The sequence below is a fragment of the Hyperolius riggenbachi genome, chromosome 10 (assembly GCF_040937935.1).
Source record: "Hyperolius riggenbachi isolate aHypRig1 chromosome 10, aHypRig1.pri, whole genome shotgun sequence".
NCBI classification, from domain to species: Eukaryota; Metazoa; Chordata; class Amphibia; order Anura; family Hyperoliidae; genus Hyperolius; species Hyperolius riggenbachi.
The window spans coordinates 100,456,497-100,472,709 of record NC_090655.1 but is presented as its reverse complement, the minus strand read 5'-3'; the positions used below and the strand labels follow the sequence as shown (position 1 = coordinate 100,472,709).

General features: G+C 45.1%; 1 protein-coding gene across 7 annotated transcripts in view; it reads left to right on the top strand.

The window, feature by feature from the left end:
- Positions 1 to 16,213, top strand: part of SGMS1 (sphingomyelin synthase 1) — a 419,472-nt gene that overhangs the window by 310,498 nt on the left and 92,761 nt on the right. For 2 of the 7 annotated variants that reach the window (XM_068258840.1, XM_068258844.1), the window contains exon 1: positions 16,054 to 16,192. The exons of 4 other annotated variants lie outside the window; for them this stretch is intronic. The gene's annotated coding sequence lies outside the window, so the exon portion shown is untranslated. Of the gene's footprint in view, positions 1 to 16,053; positions 16,193 to 16,213 lie in introns of those variants that run through there. One more of the 7 variants, XM_068258846.1, reaches the window with a different exon arrangement.

The window sequence follows — 16,213 nt, the reverse complement described above, 5'->3', positions numbered from 1 at the left end:
AGAAACTTTAGATTAACAGGTAAGGTAGGTGTAATATAGAATAGTTATAGACTGTGGCAGACAGATAAGTTTGTACTGCAGGTGAGATATATATATCAACATAGGCACAACACATTCAGTTGCATAGGTTTTCATTTTGTGGCTTTCAGCTCAAACATTCGATCAGGTTCTTCTAAACGTTTTTTTCTTTATTGGGCGTTTGGTTTGACAGTTTCTCTCTATAGCAGAGGCAGCCTAAGGCCTAGAACCCACTGAAATCAGCAAACGCGAAACGCAACCGCTAGCGTTTTGTCTGAGCGGTTTGCAAGCGGATTCATGCGCGTTTTCGGTCGCGTTTTGCAACATTGTATTTTTTTGCTCAGCGGTTGCGTAGCGTTTTGCGTTTCGGGTTTTTATCCTGATTGGTCCTGTGAATTATTTTTCATTTTGTTACAGTGTGCTGAACTCGCAAAACGCTAGCAAAACCGCTCAGTTTAGGTTTTGCTGAGCGTTTCCGCTAGCGTTTCAATACCTTACATTGAAGCGCTAACGCTCCCAAAATGCTGCACGTCCTGCGTTTGCGTTTCTGGGAAACGCAAACGCTCCTGTGGAAGTTGCCCCATCCATTAACATTAGCCCAGCGTTTTGGCAAAGTGCTAGCGTATCACAGCGCTGCCAAAAGCGCTCCTGTGGGTTCCAGCCCTTAGAGTACGCGGGGCCTTGTGCAAGTGTCATATGCTTGGCCCAGAGCCATAAGTGTAGGCCATATAACTCACCACCACGCTCACATGCTTTTCTGCAGTTATGCTGTATGCCTTATTATTGTTAAAAAACAATTAGGTTTGCTAGTGTAAGAGGTCTAATGCAAGTTTTAAATCAACATAGTGTTATTTCTGACCACAAGAGCAAGACGTGGTTGTCCCCGTGTCCCCTATGTTCCCCCTGTGCTAGCACTTGTCTCCTCGGCCCCCTTCTGCCATAACTCACATGGTCCCGATGCACATCCGATCCTTGCCGCTTCCCTGCTTGCCGCTAAGCTCCGGTAACTAAGTAACTATGGTGATGGGACGCATTAGCGGCAAGTATTGGCACTGGATCGCCCCATGTAAATTATGGCAGACTGGGCAGGGAGGGGGACAAAATGCAGAAATCGGGGGCCGCACAACACAAGGCAGCCCAGCTTGGAGAAGCCCCCCTCCCTTTAAAGAGACACTGAAGCGAAAAAAAAATGATGATATTATGATTTGTATGTGTAGTACAGCTAAGAAAAAAAAACATTAAGATCAGATACATCAGTCTAATTGTTTTCAGTACAGGAAGAGTTGAGAAACTCCAGTTGTTCTCTCTATGCAAAAAAGCTATTAGGCTCTCCGACTAACTTAGTCGGGGAGAGGGCTGTTATCTGACTTTTATTATCTCAACTGTAATTGAACTGTTTACTTTTCCTCTGCTAGAGGAGAGTTCATTACTTCACAGACTGCTCTGAAAGACTCATTTTGAATGCTGAGTGTTGTGTAATCTGCACATATTATAGAGTGATGCAGTGTTAGAAAAAAACACTATATACCTGAAAATAAAAATATGAGAATATTTTCTTTGCTGCTAATCTTCTAGTAATTATTCATAGTACACAACCAATTCACTATATCATATTTTTTTTTCGCTTCAGTGTCTCTTTAAAGGGAGGCTTCAGGCATGGGCGTGCATTGCTTGTATGCTGGTGATGCCCCTGCTCACCCTCCCAAAGGCCCCCGCTGCTTTATAGCATCAGGTACACAGTCCCTGCTAAGAGTGCTATACAGTTGGCTACAGATCTCTTATGAGGGGTAAGTAGCAAGCAGAAAACCTCTGGTGAGAATAATATATTGGTAGCTGCAGGTCTCTGCTATAAGAGATATATTGTTAGTGGCAGATCCCTGCTATGTGTAATGTGTAGCTAGCTACAGAGCTTTGCTGAAGGTGCCCATACACTAATCAGTTTTTCCTGGCAGATCACGTCTGTCTCATGCAGTTATTTATGTATAGCAGCTGGTTGTAGGAACGATAAGGTGTTTCATTTATAGGAAAGGACCTGCTGTTTCCTTTGGGGACTTGCTAGTCTCAAAGTACTCGGACTTTGAATCACTGGGAATTATATTGCCAGATAACGAACTCTGGTTTGCCGGTCTATAGAAAATAAGAGAACATGAAAGAACAGATGGCATTAAAGCAAACCTGAAGTAAAAACGTATGATATATTGAACTGTATGTGTAGTACGGATAATGAATAGACCACTAGTAGCAAAGAAAAGTCTCATTTTTATTTTCAGTTATATAGTTTTTTTTTATTTATAACAATGCATCACACTGCCACAGTTGCAGTTTTAAATCCACACTGTATTTTAAGTATTAAAACAAAGCAGAAATAATGACCCTTTGAATTTCCCTGTAGTAAAACCTTATCCCAAGCTGTCTCTCACTCTTTCTTGGCTGTTTAAGTGTTTTGTTTTGTTTGTTTTTTTAACTCTTCCTGTACTGGAAAAACAATGAGACTTTTTCCTTTGCTACTAATGTTCTATTTCTTGGCTGTATTACTCAGATAATTCATTATCTCATAAGTTTATTTTTGCTTCAGGTTCCCTTTAAGACCGCAACAGATACAAGAAATTGTTGTGGTCAGATCACAATCAGAAAGATTAGGGCGTTGGCAGAGTACAATAAATGCTGACTAAAATCATAGGTGTAAATGGAGGAGAGGAGGGGTCCAAGGACAACACCCGGCCCCAGTGAAGAGGAGGCTGCGGGAAAGAGGCGTTATTGGAATATGGAACTGTGAGGCCCATATGCAATTCCACTTTTCTCCTACGTTTTCTCCTAGGAGATAATTTTTCATCTTCCATTTAATATAACTTTCCAGCACTTTGAAACTGAAAAAGTACAGAGAAGTAAGTGCAAAAGCACTATCAAAATTATTTTTAGTATTTTCTTGCTTGCTGGTGGCTTCAAAGGCATTTTATTGACAAATTTAAAAATATCAACTAGGAGAAAACTCAGGTGAAAAAGTGAATCGCATATGGCCTGAAATGTCTTACAAAGAAGTTAGGAGGAAATCCAAATAGAGCAAGATTGTGGATGCCTAGAGAGGAGAGGGTCTTGCAAAGCAGAGGGTGGTCCACTGTGTCAGATACTGAGGAGAGATGTAGCAGAATATGCATGAGTAGAACCATTTCACTGTATCTTTTAAGTCATTGGTCACTGTGATGAGGGCAGTATCAGCAAAATGGCTACTGTGGAAATTAGATTGATCAGACAGGAACTTAATAGAGAGTAGGGTTGGCCAATGAGATGCAAAACATTCTGAGTTGATGCAGATTTATGCAAATGTTGTATGCAGATTTGCATCTCATTCACCATTCCTAGTAGAGAAGTAGCACACCAGCTTGGAAGAGAAGGAAAGGAGAGGGGCCGGCTGGTAATATGTAACTGGCTACAAGCCTATTTCTCATGGCATGTGTAGCTAGCCACATAGGCCCTTGTTTAATTCACTTTTTCACCTGAGTTTTCTCTTAGGTGATATTTTCACTCCTTATCAGTAAAATGCCATGTAAGCCACCAGCAAGCAAGAAAATACTTTATTCACCTACTTTATGGTACTTTTTTAATTGCAGAGTAACTGCATTGAAAAAAAAATTAAACAGAAGATAAAAAATGATCTCCTAGTAGAAAACTTAGGAGAAAAAGTGAATTGAATAAAACCCCCAGGGCCATATGCAACTCACATTTTTCTCCTACGTTTTCTCCTGGGAGATACAGGCTGGCTTATATGGACGCTTTGTGCGCGTTGAATGCGGGGTTTTGGGATATGGGCAAAACTGATGTTTTTAGGGATTGAGCGCCGTTCCATGCAGGTGAATGGGAGTATTTAGTACGAGCTTTTGAAGACTTTTATGAAATCCTGTCAATAGATCCCAACATCTCGTCTCAAAAGCAACATGCAGCTTCTGGAAGCATTTGCTGTTGCTGGCGTTGCATTTAAATACCAGCAAAAGCCATTGAAAGCCAACAAAATCCTGTATTTCTGCTTCCTATTAACACAAAACCCCAGCCCTTTCCTACAAAAGCCACCAAAAGGCCAGGAAACGCAACACTTTTAAACGCACTGATAGCCATTAAAAGCCCTCAAAAGACTTTAAACGCTTAGCAGTTAAACGGTGGCGTTCTTGAAAAAAGAACAACTGCGTTTGAACGAAATGCTGAGCAGTAGACCGTGTGAACCAGCTCTAAAGTATTTTCTTGCTTGCTGGTGGCTTTATATGCATTTTTATTGATGAGGTATCAAAATATCACCTAGAAGAAAACGTAGGAGAAAAACTGAATTGCATGTGACCCCAGGGCCCATATGCATTTTCTATTTCTCCTATGTGATATTTTTAAACTTGTCCATAAAATGCCTTTTAAGCCACCAGAAAGCAAGAAAATACTCAAAATAATTTTGATAGTAATTTTTCATCTACTCTTTGGTACTTTTTAGTTGAAAAGTGCTGGAAAGTTATTTTAACCACCCTGGCGTTCTGATTAAATCGCCAGGGTGGCTGCGGGAGGGTTTTTTTTAAATAAAAAAAAAACTATTTCATGCAGCCAACTGAAAGTTGGCTGCATGAAAGCCCACTAGAGGGCGCTCCGGAGGCGATCTTCCGATCGCCTCCGGTGCCCAGAATAAACAAGGAAGGCCGCAATGAGCGGCCTTCCTTGTTTTGCTTATATCGTCGCCATAGCGACGAGCGGAGTGACGTCATCGACGTCAGCCGACGTCCTGACGTCAGCCGCCTCCGATCCAGCCCTTAGCGCTGGCCGGAACTTTTTGTTCCGGCTGCGCAGGGCTCAGGCGGCTAGGGGGGCCCTCTTTCGCCGCTGCTCGCGGCGAATCGCCGCAGAGCGGCGGCGATCAGGCAGCACACGCGGCTGGCAAAGTGCCGGCTGCGTGTGCTGCACTTTATTTGATAAAAATCGGCCCAGCAGGGCCTGAGCGGCAGCCTCCGGCGGTGATGGACGAGCTGAGCTCGTCCAGACCGCTCAGGAGGTTAAACAGAATATTAAAAACTATCTCCTAGGAGAAAACTCAGGAGAATTGCATATGGCCCCTAGTTAACAAAGATGGCTGCAGTATCAACTTCAGGTGATATCTAGTTTGCCACTTGGTCTCTGTTTAGGTGACGTGTCTATCGGCGGTGAGCACTACAAATCCAGTGCAGGAGACTTGGGCGAAGCCGGCACCACCATAGACCGTAATAGAAATGACAGCTATAGCGGCGCACAGTGAGTAACTTTGGCGCCGTCAGAAGACGAAGCTGAAGTTACTTTTAAAACACTGTAATTCGGCCACCAGCAATAGCTGGAAGGCGAATTACATAATTCCCCACTATCCACGTAGACCTAGAGAGGGAATAGGAATTTGTGCCGTCGGGACTTGTGCAGGAGCAGGATGAGCCATATATCGGCTGTATCCTGTGCCCAACTCTCCCAGCGGCGAATTCTCTCTTACGCATCAGCGGAGCCTTTACTACAAGTGACATGTACCTAGCAGCAGAGTCATTGCTACACATGATATGGAGCCAGCTAGTGTCTTAGCTGTTTCTGGTTACAATGCTAGTCTTTAGAGCTACAGATCGCTCTGAGGAAGCAAGCTGTACGTAATAAAGACAGCTAATCTGCAGCATTTGTTGCCAGAGACTGTCGCCAGAACAAGATGTTGCTAAATGTCACTCGTTATTGATTTAGTAGAGAATTTCTGGTGACATTAGCAGCTTCTTCATTACATTAAAATAAATAGAACAAGATATGGCAATCTGTGGCTTTGATGTGGAGTCGTATCTCCCGGACTTTGACTACAAGACTTTAGATGAGGCCTAAAGCTTTGAGCACATATTAGACTTTTGTCACCCAAGATGATTGCAGAGGATGGCAGTATAAAGTTTGTACGGTTATTTTAGCTAATGTCTGTACACAGCTTTCATGTAAATCTTGATACACGCTGACAGCATACATTTGAAAAAGCCGCAAGTTGAAAAGGGGTAGTGTTACCGATATTCTACTACATGGATATAGTAAAATATCGGTAATACTTACCAATATTTTACTATGACCTAACCTCTCCCTTCTCTCACACAGAACCCTCCCCTGTTGGTGCCTAACCCTTACATCCCCGCTGGTGGTGCCTAACCCTTACCTCCCCGCTGGTGGTGCCTAACCCTTGCCTCCCTGCTGGTGGTGCCTAACCCTTGCCTCCCCGCTGGTGGTGCCTAACCCTTGCCTCCCCGCTGGTGGTGCCTAACCCTTACCTCCCCGCTGGTGGTGCCTAACCCTTGCCTCCCCGCTGGTGTTGCCTAACCCTTACCTCCCCGCTGGTGGTGCCTAACCCTTACCTCCCCTCTGGTGGTGCCTAACCCTTGCCTCCCTGCTGGTGGTGCCTAACCCTTGCCTCCCTGCTGGTGGTGCCTAACCCTTGCCTCCCCGCTGGTGGTGCCTAACCCTTGCCTCCCTGCTGGTGGTGCCTGACCCTTACCTCCCCGCTGGTGGTGCCTAACCCTTGCCTCCCTGCTGGTAGTGCCTAACCCTTGCCTCCCTGCTGGTGGTGCCTAACCCTTGCCTCCCTGCTGGTGGTGCCTAACCCTTGCCTCCCCGCTGGTGGTGCCTAACCCTTGCCTCCCCGCTGGTGGTGCCTAACCCTTACCTCCCCGCTGGTGGTGCCTAACCCTTACCTCCCGCTGGTGGTGCCTAACTCTTACCTCCCCGCTGGTGGTGCCTAACCCTTACCTCCCCACTGGTGGTGGCTAACTATACCACTATAGCGGCTATGCATTGAAAATAAGTTACAAATCGTGGCTACACATAAGAAACAGCGGCTACCTATTGTAGCCACTATTATAGCGGGCCCCCAGTTGAATACTGTGTGCTCCATGATTTCTGTACAGCCTTTAAATTTAATAGGGGAGATAGCCGCACCCTTTTAAACTTGCAGTGTTTTCAAATGATCCTCACTAACACCCTTGCACTTCAGTGTTATATCTGGAGTCCAGCAGTGTTCTGACGCTTGATTTCATCCAATGAGTGAGTTGTACACCTCCAGTGATGGACATCCATGAATCTGTGCTGATAAAGACTGGCACACGAAATGCAGATTTGGCTCTGAGAGCAGACTTCCTGCTGAGGTTCACAGAGCACATTGTGCCCCCACAGCTACATAGCTGTATATACGCTAGATGAAACTCTGCCAAAGAGTGCGACAACGTCCGCCTATGACAAGAATCTAGCGTGTGGGGAACGGCCAGCGATTAAACTGGCAGGTTGATTTGGCTAATCGTTGACAGAGAGCATTGTTCTCCCTACTAATCCCAGCCATCACTTCCATGGTGCTCTGCTAGGCGCACCCCCCCCCCCCCCACACACACACACACACACCATCAATCAGAACATGTCACTAACCTACAGGGTAGCGACTTGTCTGTACAGCCTCGGTCCCGCAGTGTCGCTTGAGGGATCGAATCCCATGTGTACAGAGCTTTACTGTTGCTCAGAGGAGGTCACAATTAACCCCTGCTATAAAGTATAATGTTCCTACTGTAAAAAAAATTGTTTTTCTTTTTTTTTTTAGGGGGAGGGGGGGGGGAGAATACTTACTAGTATGTTTTTGGAATGTTGTAGGAAACTGGAGGCTTGGAGGAAAGTCCCATAAAATCCTGCATGGCCAATCTCATTTGCATCCACCCATCATATGGGACAGGTCAGACACACCCAGCTGTTACCCAGCAGTATTTATTAAATGTCTGTAGGTAGTTTTATATGTGACATGAAGCGGTTTATGTAATGCTGGAAGTTAATGTAACCAGTTTTATAGATACTCCGTGCTTTTAAACACATCTTCTTCCAAGTGGGATTTCTGTGGAAACTTTTTTTCTAGTTTAGGACAGCAAGGATTGGAGCTGCCATAGCAAGTTTTTTACGGAGTCTGTTTAATTGATCTCTGTATAAAATAAACAGTTTGCACTTAAAAAGATAACTTTATTTAAAATGTAAGACAGAACGCAGATGTTATAATAGTCAGGTTTATCCTTAGCATCTGGTCAGATTTCAGATGTAAGCTATTTTGTCCTACAAATGCCAACAACAAACGCCAAAACCTTTTCCTCACACTCAGTGTTTGCAGGACAGCAGTTACTGCTCAGTTGTTTTTAAAGTGAACCTACAGCAAAGCCAAGAAAAAGAGTTTCACTTACTTGAGGCTTCTACCGGCCCCCTGAAGCCTCCCTGTGCCCGTGCCGGTACCGCGCAGCAGCTTAGCTTTGTTTCTGCTAACTGATCAGTCGGCTGGCCTCTGCACCTGTGCAGGTTGGCCTTACGCGTCCTCGTTCACGATCCCGTCAGCGAATGTGTCCTGCGCAGTATGAGGATTTTGCTTACTGCGTCTGAGCAGTTTGAGGATTTTGCTTACTGCGTCTGCGCAGGATGCTCTCGCCGACAGGAGCGCAAACGAGGATGCACCCGCCCAACCCACACCGGCGCAGTAGTCCGTCAACTGATCAGTCGGCAGAAACGAAACTAAGCCGCGGCGGGGGACCTGAGGACTGGCGAGGTGAGAGGGATATGGAGGCTGACATGTTTGTTTCCTTTTAAATAATGCACAATGCCTGGCTGTCCTGATTATTCTCTGCCTCTAATACTTTAAGCCATAGACCCTGAACAAGTGCACATATCAGATGTCTATGACAAATGTGACAAGATTAGCTGCATGCTTGTTTCTGGTGTGTGATTTAGACCCTACTGACCAGAAAGATCAGCAGGACTGCCAGGCAACTGGTATTGTTCAAAAGGAAATAAATATGGCAGCTCCTATAGGTCTCATGCCTCGGGTTCCCTTTAACAGGGCTAAAAAGGTTTCCAGGGCTGATGTCTTGGTTGTGTGCTTACTACTGGGAGAGTCACTGCTGTCGTACAGCTAGTAAAGATCAGTAAGACGCAGATATTCCCCAGATGGAAATTTAGTTTCACCTTACAATTGGTTCCCCAATACAATTCAGCAGCACCCGGATTTGGTCCAATTTAAACCTGCATATAAATTGAAATAATTTTTGCATCAAGTTGACAAAATGGGGCATCTTGTTCATCATCTAAGCTAGTTTGACCTGAACGTATGCCCTGCCTGCTTTTCCAGGTCAGAGACCCACACAGGTAGTGAAGACAGAATCACAATGTTAGCTTCTAGGACCCATTCACACCGGGGATCGCAAAATTCTGGCAAAATCGCTAGCGTTTTGCGGAGTGATTTTTTTCCCCTCCGTTTTTAACTGAAAAAGAACGTGCAGTGAGATCCCTGCCACATACTATATGACACTAGCACTTTTCTAAGCGCTAGCTATCTCCAGCGATTCAAAGCACTGCGGAAATCACCAAAAAGCTCCCCAGTGTGAATGGGCCCTTAGGGTGTTTGTCTTTCAAGGGAAGAAGTCCGTCTATAAAGCAGCATTAAAATGTGAACTGTCACTTAGCATTTGGAACTCTTCAAAATAGTGGGGATCTATTTATCATAATGTGATGAGGGGCATTGATACTGCAAAAAAATCTGTGCAAAAATAGCTTTGCTACTTTTATGATATCAAACGTTGTTTAAAAGTAACACGAGGTGAGAGGGATATGGAGGCTGCCATATTTATTTTCTTTTAAACAATGCCAGTTGCCCGGCAGTCCTGTTGATCTTCTGTCATAAGTAGGGTCTAAGGGTACGTTTCCACTTGTGCGGCGCGATTTGCACACGGAAAACGCGTAAACGAATCCGCATATGGTTGCGGATTCGTTGACGTTTTCATGCGGTTTTTCACATGGAATTTTAACAACGCGATTTTAGCCATGTCAATGCCGGAAAGCATTGACATGGGTTTTTTAACGAAATCGCGCGCGGAAACGCCGGGAAAACCGCAAGACTCAAGTGCTTGCGGTTTTCCTATTTAGTTACATGACCGACGATTCGCGTACGGGTGTGCGGCGTGCGAATTCTGACTGCTCAGCTGTGCAGATTTTTTCTGCAAAGCGAGCCGCACAGAATTCCTGACAAGTGGAAACGGTGCCATCCACTAGTATTGTTTGAGCGAATCTGCATGCAGGAAACGCATGCAGATTCGCTCTAGTGGAAACGAGCCCTTAGTCAAATCCCTGGAACAAGGGGAGTCAGCTGAGTCAGAGTACCTGATCTGCTGCATGCTTGTTCAGAGTCTATGCCTAAAGGTGCACTACTAAATGCAACGACTGGTCTGCCGGACCCTCCCGCTGGGTGGTCTTTAGCCAACAGTATGCGCGTGTGTACGCGCTGTTGGCGGACTGATAAGGCTGTTTTTGACAGCCTTATCAGTCCGCTGACAGCGCATACACACGCGCATACTGTTGGCTAAAGACCGCCCAGCGGGAGGGTCTGGCGGACCAGTCGTTGCATTTAGTAGTGCGTGTGTACGCACCTTTAAAGTATTAGAGACACAGGATCAGGAGGATAGCCAGGCAACTGATATTGTTTTAAAGGAAATAAATATGGCAGCCTCCATTTACCTCTTTTCTCGGGTTCCCATTAAATCTGTGGCGCTACAGAAGAGCTTGTAATCAGCAACAAACACAAAACCCATTGACTCAGGACACTAATACTTGGTAAACACCAGTCAGCCATGTATTGTGATCTTTTGTGTGTTATATGACATGTAAAGGGGCCCATACGCGTAACGATTTTCCCACCGATATACAGCAGATTCGATCACTGTGATCGAATCTGCTGTGAAATCATTGCGCAAACGCTGACAGAACAATCGATTTCCTTCCGAAATCAATAGTTCCCGTAGATTCCTGTCGTTCCGTCCGTGCGGAAGATTTTGCTCGATCACCAGCAGGTTGGGAGTGCGTCAATAGCGGCGTTCGAATGCCCGACACTAGCTGCAATACATTACCTGCTCCGGCTGGCGCGTGTCCCCCGGTCTCCGCTGTCTTCTTCTCCGCGCTGGGCTCAGAGTCCGGCAGGCTTCACTGAACTTCCTGTCCCAGCAGGAAGTTTAAACAGTAGAGCGCCCTCTATTGTTTAAACTTGCCCCAGACAGGAAGTTCTGTGAAGCCTGCCGGACTCAGAGCCCAGCGCGGAGAAGAAGACTGCGGAGACCGGGGGACACGCGCCAGCCGAAGCAGGTAATGTATGCAGGGGGGGTGGCAACAGCTTCACAGATTGTGATCGGTTTCATGCTGAAATCGATTTACAATCTGTTTGCAGTAAAGGCAGCCATACGATCCCTCTCTGATCAGATTCGATCAGAGAGGGATCTATCTGTTGATCGATCTGATGGCAAATCGACCAGTGTATGGCCACCTTTAGTCCAGACAATGTGAAGCCTACAGTCTCTGAAGAAACATCCTGTGCATCACAGTAGTGTTCATTCCTAGCAAAAATACATCAGCCTTTTATAAATAGGTTAATATTTCTGCTTGCAGTCTGAAGCGGTGTAAAGCAGCATTATAGTGTATATAGGCTGTTAGTAGTGACAGCTCTTAAATTTTCCCGTTACCATCTCATTTTTCAGTTCTTACTTCAGTCACAGCAATGGTGAAGTACAGCTTCTATGTGGTCTATCCAAAATCATATAACCTGTAGTTATTTAAACTCGATGTAGCACCATTGTCATGCTCTCTGGCGCTCATGTTTGAATGAATAGGGTAAGTCAGAGGAGCTCCCTCTAGATTTTTTTCTGATCTCTCTTCTCTCCAGCAAATGATCATTCTCCAGAGACTCCAACAATATATATATATATATATTGATGGGATAATGGGAGGGTTGACGGGTTGGAGCGCCAAGCATATTGCTGAAAATTTTGGGGGATTTTTGTTGAAAAGGAGTCGTCAGGATGTGGACGGAGCTAGCTGTTATGAAACTCTGTACTCTATATAGATTGTGAGCTCCTAAAGTCAGAAAAGGGGGACATATACGAAAGAGGGGGATACATAGGAGTGGGGGGGGGCTGGGTAAAGAGGTAGAGGCACAAGACAGAGAGCCTGTTGGGAGAGGAGAAATGGCAGGAAGACCTTTCACCAGGACTGTAGACATCACCAGTGCTGTTTGGCAAGGATATGCTGAAAAAAGAAGCCTCTGAAATCTAAAAAGAGAAAAGGATCATGGGGAAGACAACAGGGTGGGAGGGGGAGCTTGGAAAAGAGGTAAGAGTACCTGCAATCAAGCTAATCTAAACTGCCTGGAGCTTGCTTCTCTGCTCACTACAGAAGTCGACTGTCAGCTGTGCTCCATGCTACAGTGCATGCCTGGCCGTGCGCATATCCGTGTATATCCAATGTGGAGGGTGTCCGTGCGCGCCAGTGGGACAGGAGATTATGCCTAGAGAAGCCTCAATGGGACCTCCCTCTCTTTAGATAAGTGTCTCTTTCTAACCCGAGCTTTGGCTCAGGTTCCTTTCAAACTAAAAAAATAAATTAAAAAAAAAAAGTACACAAATAACTCAACATTAACTTAATTAGGCAATCCACATTTCCCTGATCAGAAATCAATTGGGAAGGAGTGATTGTTTTACTGCCTTGTACTACTGGATTTTAATCGGGTTACAGCAGAAATCTATTTGAATGTCTGCTGCCACTGCTAGTTTTGTACAGTTGGATGCAGTAAAAAGCTATAGCTGCTGATCCTCTGAGGCTCCCTCCTTTCCTCTCCTTTTCATCAACTTCTCCTTAGTTTCTGCTTCATTTTTTATTCTGATATTTGTATTGAATCAACAGTTTCATTGCTGAAAGACATAGCATAGTGTATAGCTAGCTTTAAAGAGAACCCGGGGCAGCCTGTAAAAGAGATCGATACTTACTTTGGAAGAGACTGTTCTCTGGATCCTACAAAGCAGGGGTCCCCAAACGGTTTAGGTCGAAGGCCGGGTTAACATACTTCAGACTGCTGGGGGGCCGGAGTATACATAAAACGATGTAGAAGTGTTTGTGGGCCAGACAGTTAAGCATACCCAGGTGACAACCTGCAGTCCAATTGGACAGCAGTGTCACCTGATGTGGAATGTGATTGGAAAACAGTGAATTACTGCTTTCTGGCTTTCATGTGGATGGGTGGTGCCAGCACTGCTATTCTATATGCGGACCACCAATATTTAAAGATGTAGCTGACTGCATCTATAAGTAATACATTTTATGTATGTGTGTGTGGGGGAGGGGGGCGGTAAAATAGCCTCAGGGGGCCACATTCGGCTCGTGGGCCTTAGTTTGAGAAACACTGCTCCAGAGGCTTCCTGAGTCCTCCTTGCCCCCATAGCTGCTCACAGGAACCCTCTGGAAGGTCGTGGCTGCGCTCTTCTTGATACATGAGCGAGATTGTCCTGCACCTGTGCGAGTACGGCCACGCCTGTGCAGTAGCATGAAGGCAGGGAGCGCTAATACGATAACATACCTAACAAGCTCTTGTTGGATATATTCTGGAAGTCCACACACGGATACAGTGGTTGCCTCACAATTACTGCATTTCTCTTCTGGGGGTCTTATGATTGCAGAATTTATCATCTGTGACTGTGACATGATCACTGTAATTTTCATTGGGAAGCCTCATGATGTGTATCGTCCTATTATTATTTATTGTATTTATAAAGCGCCAACATATTACACAGTGCTGGATAATAAATACATACAATGATACAAAGGATGACAGATGTATCAATGTTATGCAACATATGACAAAGCTGTACAAGGCAAAGAGAGGACAAAATACATGATCATGCGATTTTAGGCTGGTTAGGCAGGCCCAGTAATAGTATGAGGCGGTCATAGGAAAGGAGCACAATGATAGGGCGCACAATCATGTAGAATACACTAGGAAAGGCAGGACCCTGCCAAAGGCTTACAGTCTAAGGGACTGTTGGTAATATCTGCATGCCATTGGGAATTTCTGTCTCACTGATCACTGTCAGAGAAACGAGTACTTTATCATTTTCTGCAGTCATTGAGTTGTTGACTCCTTCAAGTGGTTGTACTTCAAAATGGCCATGTAATAAAAGTGGCACAATCTGTCATAGGGCTGAAAAACCCTGACCTAGCTGGCTGGGTTTGCAACGTTGTTTTCCTGTGCCTATGTCTAATGCTCCTTGCCTGAAAGAACAGTAAAGGTGCTCATTAAGGTTAACATTTCTGGAATGGGAAGGTAAAGGCAACCAATCTGATAATAATAAATAGAGTTGGTTCAAAAAATGGATCGACAGAACGATTGATGCATTGGTCGGTCATTGTCGATTGCCCCCATCAACACTTAGCGATCTGATCATACAGGAACTTGTATCGTTAGTCTTGACTTTGTGAGCTATCCAGATGCCACCTCATATCCAGTTCTATCCCACATGAGGTGATCCAAAAGGAGCTGTGGAATGGGGCCACCAGCTAGACTTCCTCTCTGCTGACCCTGCCCCCATCCTCTTGCAAAGTCAGGTGATGGCTCTTTGCTAGAGAAACTTCTTTTGGCAGCACCATACTTTGCACAGATCTCTGCCTTAATTAACTGACTCTTCTAAAGCAAGGGTGTCAAACTCAAATACAAAGTGGGCTGCAGTTGAGCTCTGTGACCAAATCGTGGGCCAACCTCAATGTCCACTGGCCACCTGTCTCCCTTATAAAGTTCCCTGATGTCTAATAGCCCCCTTCCATCCCCTATACAGTCCCCTAGTGTCTAGTGTCATGCCTTCCCCTATACGATTCCCTGGTGTCTAGTGGCCCTCATCTATACAGTTCCCTGGTGTTTATTGGTTCGCCCTCCCCCTATACAATTCCCTGATGTTCATTCTACTCCCTCCCCTATACAGTTCCCTAGTACCTAGTGCTGTCTTCCTTTCCATATGGCTTCCCTGGTGATCTAGGCCTTACCCTCCAATATAGCTTCTACGGTGGTCCTAAATGGGCTAAACATAATGCAAACTGGGGAAACCACCTGAGGGCCAAATCTGGTGGCTCTGAGGGCCAGATTTGGCCCATGGGCTGAAGTTTGACATGTATGTTCCAAAGGGAATTTCTCTCCAAAGGATGTGAGTAATGGCATATTCCCCTGTTCACCTTTACTAACAAATATCTGGGAAGGTGAACTAGTGCTGTAAGCCAAGATTTCCTGTAGTATGTTGAAATACTAGAACTTCTGATAAGTTGTTTGTATCCCCATGTGGGGATTATGCTCATCACTTCCTGTGTGGCGACACTGATGCAATGACCACATGCCGTGTTTCAGATCACCGAGCTTGCTGATGTTCTAAAACTGAAACCTTGTCAGGCACTCCAATTTGTACTTTTATGTTCACAGAAGAGCTATTGGACTCGGGGTGAAGCAAGATATTGAATATAAGTATTTATCATCACAATCCTGTATGTGTAAATAACCAGCATGCTAGAAAACAATGTACAGGCAGTCCCCCGTTAACACACAAGATAGGGACTTTAGGTTCATTCTTAACTTGAATCTGTTCCAAAGTCGAAACACTGTGTCATCTGTATTTCCTCTGTGACTCCAGTGTCCCCGTGTTACCTCTGTTCCCCCGTGCCTTCAGTGTCTCCATCTGTGCCACCTCTTCCCCCGTGGCTTCAGTGTCCCCCTCTGTATCCCCCACTGTGTCGCCTCTGTAACCTCCGTGTCCTGCAGCAAAACATAATTTTACCGGTTTAAGCTCTTTTGAAAAATAATTTTTGACTTGTTCCCACAGAATAAAAATTTCACATTTTCAGGGGGCTACCTGTATAATAAATTAGAAAGGGGTGTAGATTACAAACATGATGGAATACTTTGAGCCATACATGCTACCGTAGCTGGGATATTAGAGTGGAGATAGGCTCAAAGCAGCAAAAAGGGTTTGCTCTAAATCTAATCCCTGGACTGAATAACATGTAGGTGAATTGGCAGGGTTGGTTTTAATAAAAGTTTGGATTGGCTAGACTCCTATGTGGTTTGTTCAGGCATATTTTATGTAGAGCCTTAGTCAACCCCAATACCCTACTGTGTTTGTATGGTGATCACATGCTTGTCAGTTGTGGTGGTTAAACTGAATATCTGCCTCTCAGGCCACCATATTTGATGGATGCTGTACCTTTGCTGATCAGAGCTGCCTGTTTAAATGCTCTGATTTGGTTACGTTAAGAGACTAGCAGGTGATGGGCAGTCGAGAATTGTTCAGCTCTCCACTGCTTGGTAATTGTACTTTTGAAAGGC